Source organism: Muntiacus reevesi, chromosome 5 (assembly GCF_963930625.1).
Source record: "Muntiacus reevesi chromosome 5, mMunRee1.1, whole genome shotgun sequence".
In the NCBI taxonomy this organism is placed as follows: Eukaryota; Metazoa; Chordata; class Mammalia; order Artiodactyla; family Cervidae; genus Muntiacus; species Muntiacus reevesi.
In genome coordinates, this window is record NC_089253.1 from 65,840,158 (window position 1) to 65,848,658 (window position 8,501).

Genomic DNA, 8,501 nt, shown 5'->3' on the forward strand with positions numbered 1-8,501 from the left:
ACTTTATGAAGAACAAGAAACTCAGAGGATTAATGTATTTTTTTGAGTCAAGAGCTCTAAACATTCTGGAGTCCTCATGCCAGCCCTGCCATTTTCAACAACTGTTTGGAGTCTGTGACCCAACAAACTGTCACACTCTCCTTCTAACACATGATTCTTGCTTTGGGTTTCCAGTGAAACTAGTCTGGGTTTTTCTATGGCATTTACAAATAAAAGAATGAGTCTTGTCTAATAGAGAAGATCAATGAGTACATATATAAAGCTATCTGATTAGAACTATTTATACAATGAAAATATAGAAATGAAACGTTCCACAGTGGAGGCAGAGTTACATAGTTCATGATCAAACTGCATTGCAGCCTTAAAACTATGTTTTCAAAGATTGTTAAATAACAATTGTCTATATGAGAAACTACTTAATGAAAAAGCAGATACAACATTGTTTAATCAAGAGCATTCACATTTATGTGTAAATATACAGGTGGATACTTAGAAAGAAAATTATGCAAATGTCAAGAACAGTTGCCTGTGGATGAGAAGAACAAAAGTGATGTGCTTACACTTTCATACTCACCAAATAAGTACATATTTATATACGTAAGAACATTTAAAATACTATTTCAAAATTAACATTCATTCATATGTAATATAAGACAATCTTTGGTTCAGTCCCTAAGGAAATAATCAGAAATTTTAATGCACTAGTCAAATTACTGAAGTATTTATTTCACAGAGAAAAAGCCAGAGAATGAATGTGAGAGGGAGAGGGAGCCATTATTCTAAGGACCTTTATTCTTCTTGCACATTTACACAAGCACCACCAAGGGGTCTCTCCCAATAAATTAGATTCTTAAGTGACTTGTCCTTTAAACAAATGTTAAGAAATGATGATAATTACTTGAATTATATTGTTTTCCTTTAATTAAGAAATAAAGCCCACAATGGATAAGATAATTCTTTCACTGAAAAGGTATGTGATTTGAATTCTTTGTGCAAGCTCTCTATAATGAATTGGACCCTTTATCTTTCCAGTTGCCTTCTGGGGGAAAAAAAATCATCATCTTGCTTGCTAAATGCTTAGTTCAAATACTTCTGCTGATTTTTTTGCAATAGACACTTGCTCCCTGGAAAATCAATAGTGAATACTAGTAACACTAGTTAAAAATAACTCTGTTTCATTTTATAAAACTTCAATAGACATGAAGTCAAATAATTCCTTTGAAAATCACTGAATGAGGAATTGTATCATTTGGCTCCTGGATTTTTTTAACTTCAGACAGACCTTGAAGATATTGTTGGTTGGGTTACAGACCACTGCAATAAAGTGGGTAGCAAGAATTTCCTGGTTGCTTAGTACATATAAAAGTTCTATCTATACTATACTATCATTTATTAGTCATGCAACACCATTGTCTTAAAAATACCAATTTAAATACCTTCATTAAAAAACATCTCATTGCTAAAAACTGTTAACCATCTAAGCCTTCTTCAGCAAGCCATAATCTTTTTTGCTGGTGGAGGCTCTTGGCTCAATTTTGATGGCTGCTGAGTGATCAGAGTGGTGATGGCTGAAGGCTGCCATGGCTACAACAGTTTCTTAAAATAAGACAGCAATGAAGTTTGCCACATCCATTGACTCCCTTTCACAAACGACTTCTCTGTAGCATGCAGTGCTTTAGATTGCATGTATTACCCACAGTAGCCCTCCCTCAAAATTAGAGTCAGCCCACTCAAACCCTGCCACTGTTTTATCAGCTAAGTTGACTTAATGTTCTAACTCCTTTGTTGTTTTTAACAGTCTTCCCAGCATCTTCATGAGGAGTAGTTTCCATCTGAAGAAATCACTTTCTTGGCTCATCCACAAGAAGCAATTACTCATCTGTTAAGGTTGGATCATGAGATTGCAGTGATTTAATCACATCTTCTTCAGACTCTTCTCTCACTCTTCCTACCACAGATGAAATTACTTCCTCCACTAACGTCCTGCAGCCCTTCAAGTCGTCCATCAATGTTGGAATACACTTCTTCTAATCTCCTATTAAAGTTGATGTTTTTACCTTTTCCTATGTCCTACCTTTGCAGGGTTTTGTTTACTTTGCCCAGATTCAGGGGAATCGCCATATTTGGAAGATGTTAGCTTTACAAAATGTATTTCTCAAGTGATAAGGCCTGAAAGTTGAAATGATCCTTTGATTCATGAGCTGCAGCTTGGGTACTGCATTTAGCAGGCACGAAAACAAACATGACTCTTCTCCATTGTGTAACCAGGTACGTTGTCACTGAGCAGCCGTTTTTGAAAGGAATCTCTTCTGAGCAATAGGTTTCAACTGTGTGCTTAAAATATTCAGAAAAACCATGTTGCAAACAGATGTGCTGTGATCCATGCTTTGCTGTTCCATTGACAGAACAGAGTGGATTCAGTGTAATTCATAAGGACCCTGATTTGGGGGAATGGTAAATGAGCACTGATTTCAACTTCAAGTCACTAGTTGCATTAGTGCCTAATAAGAAAGTCAGTCCATCCTCTGAAATTTTCAAGCCAGGCACCAACTTCTTTTTAGCTTATTAAAGCCCTGGATGAAGCTTCTTCCAACATAATGAAAAACTGTTGTTTAGTGTAGCCACCTCCATTAATGATCTGAGCTAGATCTTCTGGGTGACTTGCTGTAGCTTCTACACCAGCATTTGCTGCTTTATCTTGCATTTGTTATGGAGACGAGTTCTTTCCTTAAAACTCATGAACCAAAGTCAGTTAGCTTCCCATTTTTCTTCTGCTGCTTCCTCTCCTCTCTGAGCCTATAGAACTGAAGAGAGTGAGGGCCTTGCTCTGGATTAGACTTTGCCTACGAGAACATGGGGCTTCCCAGGTAGCAGTAGTGGTAAAGAACCCACCTGCCAATGCAGGCAACAGAAGAGACATGGGTTCAATTCCTGGGTTGGGATGATCCCCTGGAGGAGGACATGGCAATCCACCCCAGTATTCTTGCCTGGAGAATCCCATGGACAGAGGAGCCTGGGAGGCTACAGTCCATGGAGTTGCAAAGAGTTGTACACGACAGAAGCAACTTAGCAGCAGCAGCAGCAAGAGAATGTGGTGGCTGGTTTGATCTTCTGTCCAGACCACTCAAACTTCCTCTGTATCAGCAATAAAGCCGTTCTCTTTCTTATCATTCATGTATTCACTGAAGTAGCACTTTTCCTCTGCATTAATAACATGGGTAACTGTTTGCCACAAAAGGCTCCTCTCCCTTTACTACATGCCCTCCTCAATAAGCTTACTAGCTTTTTTAAGTGAGAGACATAAGACTTTTCCATAACTTGAACATTTAGAGGCCATTGTAGGGTTATTAATTTGCCTAATTTTGTATCTCAGGAAATATGGAGGTTCAAGGAGAGAAAGAGAGATGAGGGGAATGGCTGGTCCATGTAGCAGTCACAACACACAATATTTATCAACTAAGTTTGCAGACTCAAGTGAACATGGTTCGTGGCACCCCAAAGCAAAGACAATAGTCACAGAAAAGATCACTGACTGCAAATCACCATAAGAAATACAATAATGAAAAACTTTGAAATATTGTAAGAATTACCAAATTTGACATAGACAAATGAATTGAACAAATACTGGAAAATGGAAAATACTGAAAATACAAATACTGAAAATACTGAAAAAAAACAAATACTTAAAATATTGGAAAATGGTGCTGACAGACTTGATGACTACAGGGTAGCCACAAACCATCAATTTGTTTTTTTTAAAAATCACAACCTATAAAGGAAAGTGCAACAAAAAGGTCATGCTTGTATCTCCAAAATGCTCATAACTATACAAAATGTCAAAAACCCATGTATTTTTCTTTTTACTAAGCATGTAGAATATTTAAGTAACACTGTATATCAAATTTAGAGGGGAAACATATTCTAAAAATGATTCTAACTCTTTTCAACAATTAACTGTTTATTCTCTTTTCACATACTGATATTCGCCCTTAACTGTCCATAGTTTATGTTCACAGGCTTGAAAATGCCTTTATCTTTTATTTCCTTTAATGTCTACTCCATTAAATTTTTCATCTTATCATTTCCTACTTCACTTTTCTAATTTTTAGCAGCAGTGCAAAAACTCTAAGCTTTACCCTGTCTCTGTATTATTTTTCCTTTCAAACAGACTGTAACTATAGCTTCTTTTTACTTCTGAAGTTACTGTCATTTTGTTAAAGCTGACATCAAACAAATTAGGCCAAGCACCCTCACTGAGCTTTCTCATCTAATTTAACAAATATTTTTTACTGTTTGTGAATAAACCACAAACTGCCAGAGATGCAATAGTCCAGATACACTCAACACCTTCAAGGAGCAAACAGTCACATCTCTCACATGTAGGTTTGGGATTTTCTCCATTCAGTCTATCCACTCACCAAACATTCCGATGCGCTTTCCTAATTAAACTGATTTCTTCCACTGAACCTCTTCATTTTCAGTCCACACTCATCTTTAAAGAGTAACTTTTCTTTGATTCCAATCTTCTGATCTTATCTCAAACAAATCACCCAGCTGTAAGCTCATATAAATGACCAACTAAGTCATTTTGAGAGAAATGCCTAGTAGTGGATAGACTTTAAAAGGAAAAAGCAGACAAGAAACGAAGAAAAAAAAAACAGAAAAAAAAAGTTGCTTTGAAAATTTGCCAATAGAACAACATAGATGAACCAGAAAGGTATTATGCTTAGTGGAATAGGTCAAATAGAAAAAGACAAATACCGTATGTTACCACTTATGTGGAATCCGATCAAAATAAAATGAATGAATGTAACAAAACAAAAAAGTTCTCTCACAAAAACAGAGAACAAACTAGTGATTACCAAGGGGAGAAGAATAGGAGATGGGCAAGATAGGTGTAGGAACTAAAAGGTACAAACTACTTACTTACAAAATAAAATGCAAAGATCTGTTATACAGCATGGGAAAATATAGCCAATAATTTATAGCAACTTTAAATGGAGCATGATTTATAAAAACACTAAGTCACTATGCTGTATACCTGAAACAAACATAATATTGCAAATCAACTATAGCTTATAGTTTAATTTTTTCTTAAAAAATTTGCTTACAAACCCATGAGTTGCTATATGTACAAAAAGTGACTATTTACTTGGGGAAAGTAAGTCTACTATAAGCTTTTTATGTATGCAAGCCCTCCTACTCTGTCTTATTCACAATCCCTCCCAGAACAAAAAGATTCCAAAGCTATCCAAGGACCACTTCATAGGCAAATTTTAAGGTTGTCTTTCTCTGTCTCTGAAAAGTAAATTAACAGTTCTTCCAAATTATCTTTCATTTATAATTAATATATAATTTTATATGAAAAACAATATATTATAAAAACACAGACATATCAATTTTTTTTCACTCCTTCCTGGTCTTTCCCTCATCTTTAATATAGTAACTCATTTAACAGATATTTATTAAGAGATTTTTATCCACAGTCACTGTACTATATCTTTGGGGCACTAACATTCTGCCCACATGAAGTTCACAGCACAGATTTAACAGAATAACAGAAAGTTTTAGAACATTATGACGTGCTCCATTCTGACATACAATGATATGTGCTAAAAATATGATCTCTTATTCCCCAAGATCACCACAATCAATTTCCTAGGGATCTCTCAGCTTGCTATAAAAAAGTTGTAGTAAATTTCTCAAAATTACTAAATCAGAATATTTCATTCTGTTCCTCCCCTCCCTTCACCAACCCTTCTTGCAATTGCATGCCTTCAAGGGGCTTACACTACTCTCAAGTAAAGCCCACTTTGACCAACAAGGCCCAACAGAATATTGCTATGCTGATCAGGGTAATCTCAGGCCATTTGCTTTGTTACTCACTCATGGAGGCACACTGGTCTCCATTTTGTTCCTTGAACATAACAAGACGGCTCATGCCTTATAACCTTGGGCTGTATCACTTTTTATAAAGTTAGTTCTGTCTGTTATGGGTAGTTCAACTATTGGCTCCTCAGAGAGGTTGCTTATTGATCATTTTGTTGTTGTTGTTCAGTCGCTAAGTAGCATCCAATTCTTTGCAACCCCATACACTGTAGCACGCCAGGCTCTTCTGTCCTCTACTGTCTCCCAGAATTTGCTCAAATACATTCCATTGAGTTGGTGATGCTATCTAACCATCTCATTCTCTGTAGCCCTCTTCTCCTTTCAGCCTTTCCCAGCATTAAGGCCTTCCCCAGTGAGTCAGTTCTTTACATCAGGCGGCCAAAGTACTAGAAATTAAGCTTCAGCAACAATCCTTCCAATGAATATTCAGGGTTGAGGGTTGATTTCCTTCAGGATTAACTGGCTTGATCTCCTTGCTGTCCAAGGGACTCTCAAGAGTCTTCTCCAGCACCACAACTTGAAAGCATCAATTTCTCAGCGCTCAGCCTTCTTTATGGTTCAATTCTCACATTTGTACATGACTACTGGAAAATCCATAGCTACTCTTGATCACAAAACTCCTTGTTTCCTTCAAGTTTGTACCCTGGAATATAATTATATTACCTATTTAACTGATTATTGAGTGTTCTCTTCTCTAGCCCTAAGTCATTCTGCCTGTTTTCCTCTGAGGAAAAAAAGGACCATTTCTATGGTAGGTATTCAATAAATATCTGTGATTAACAAATTACTACGTAAGTGAACAAACTTTTAGAGAGGAGGTGAGCTGAGTGTGCAGTGGAGGCACTAGATTCAGTGGGATTTGAGGTCAGGGAAGATTTGACACAGAGAAAATCATATATTGAGCCTGGAAAGGCCAACAGGAATTAGTTAGTTCAAGATAGTGCTGAGACAGTTCCAGATCTTCATGCCAAAGGCAAAAACATAACATTACAAATTTTCAGAAATGAGAGAGAAAACATAGCTCAGTATGACAACATCAGAAATTGTGAATTGTATAGTGGTGTATCTTAATTTTTCTAAGATAACAAAAGCAAAGTAATGAAAGGCCTTGTTTTCTGTGGTAATGACTTTTAAGTTGTATTTTATGTATAAAGTATGTCAAAGTAAAGGACTTTGTGAAAGTTAATTTTAGGTAGATTAGGCAATATCTAGCATGGTTTGCTAGGTTTCCAGCTAAAACAACTAGATAAGTATCAATGCCATTCACTGAGACAGGAAATAAAAGGAGGATATTCTAATGTGAATGAAAAAATAAGAGTTCTATTAGATATATGCCTCAAATTCATTTAAAAAAGTATAAATACAGGTTTCCAAAAGACAGAGAAATACACAAGTCTAAAGATCTGAGCTGGAGATTGAGGTCAGAGGCCATGATATGATTAGAACTATTCACAGAAATTCCAGTCTTTTCAGGTAGCATTTACTTCACTCTCTCATTGGTGTAAAGCAAGGTCATGATAAGAAAATGTGATAAGCACTGATGTATGTCATGTCTGAAAAGTTGTTCTTAGAGATTGTGTAATTTACCAGTTCATTTGATTGACCATAATGAGTGCTGGATCCTAGCCAACCAGTTTGCTTAACCTTTATTGAGTTAAGACACAGAGATACTGGAAGCTAGATTATTACAGAAAAGACTAGTCTCTCATTACTAAAGAAAATTTCAACTCATGAAAGCAGATGAGATATCTGAGAAGTATGTAAGAAGAAAACATTCTAAGAACAGAGGCTGTGGATGGAACACCATCACTTGAAGGTCCAATCAATGAATATCTTCAAATTTTGCAAAGTAGAAGCAGTTGAAAGAAAGCTTTAAGTAAAAGCAGTGTCACTGAAGCAAAAAAAGAGGGAATTTTCAAGGGAGAAATAGAAACAGAATTTAAACACGAGCTATTAAAATAAATTAAGAACTGGAATCGGTAATGACTTCAGTGAGAAAAGTTTCATTGGGAATGCTTGAAGCTACGGGGCAATCAGGATTAACCAGGAAGTAACACTACCTTTAAAGAAACTTTTTTGTAAAAGATAAGATGCTGTTTTCTCTGTAAGGAAAAAAATTTCAATAATGAAAGCAGTTTAAATTTATCATCAGAATTTCTTTTATTTCACCTTTTAATTGCATCAATAGACATGAATATGGTAAGTAAAATATTCAGTGCCTTAAATTCTGGGAGAAAATGTATACAATTAAAATGAAGATCAAGTACCCCCTTCAGCAGCAAATGTACTAAAACTGAAATGGTACAGAGAAGATTAGTATAGCCCCTGTGCAAGGATAACATGCAAATTCATGACATGTTCCATACTTTTCTGAAAATTGTTATACTATTCAAAGCAATTTACACATTCAAAGAAATCCCTATCGAATTACCAGTGGCATTTCTCACAGAATTAGACCTTTTTTACAATTGGTACAAAAACACAGATGACCAAGAATAGCCAGAGCAATTTTGAGAAAGAAAAAGGGCTGGAGGAATCAGGGTCCCTGGTTCAGACTATATTACAAAGCTACAGTAATCAAAACTGTATGGTAATGGCACAAAACTATAAAG

General features: G+C 35.9%; 1 non-coding gene across 1 annotated transcript; it reads left to right on the forward strand.

Moving 5' to 3' along the window:
* The first annotated feature begins 8,156 nt into the window (after positions 1-8,156).
* LOC136170076 (U6 spliceosomal RNA) lies at positions 8,157-8,259 on the forward strand. The gene has a single exon (XR_010663531.1). It is a non-coding gene; the product is annotated as a U6 spliceosomal RNA (small nuclear RNA).
* Positions 8,260-8,501: the final 242 nt, after the last annotated feature.